The sequence below is a fragment of the Arachis duranensis genome, chromosome 2, assembly GCF_000817695.3.
Source record: "Arachis duranensis cultivar V14167 chromosome 2, aradu.V14167.gnm2.J7QH, whole genome shotgun sequence".
Classification (NCBI taxonomy): Eukaryota; Viridiplantae; Streptophyta; class Magnoliopsida; order Fabales; family Fabaceae; genus Arachis; species Arachis duranensis.
This window is the reverse complement of record NC_029773.3, coordinates 32917514-32917875: the sequence shown is the minus strand read 5'-3', so window position 1 is coordinate 32917875 and position 362 is coordinate 32917514.

Genomic DNA, 362 nt, shown 5'->3' with positions numbered 1-362 from the left:
AAAGTATGGACTATCATATATTGCTGGAAAGCCCAGGATGTCTACTTTCCAACGCCGTTGAGAGCGCGCAAATTGGACTTTTGTAGCTCCAGAAAATACACTTCGAGTTCAGGGAGGTCAGAATCCAACAGCATCTGCAGTCCTTTTTAGTCTCTGAATCAGATTTTTGCTCAGGTCCTTCAATTTCAGCCAGAAAATACCTGAAATCACAGAAAAACACACAAACTCATAGTAAAGTCCAGAAAAGTGAATTTTAACTAAAAACTTATAAAAATATACTAAAAAACTAACTATATCATACCAAAAACATACTAAAAACAATGCCAAAAAGCATACAAATTATCCGCTCATCACAACACCAA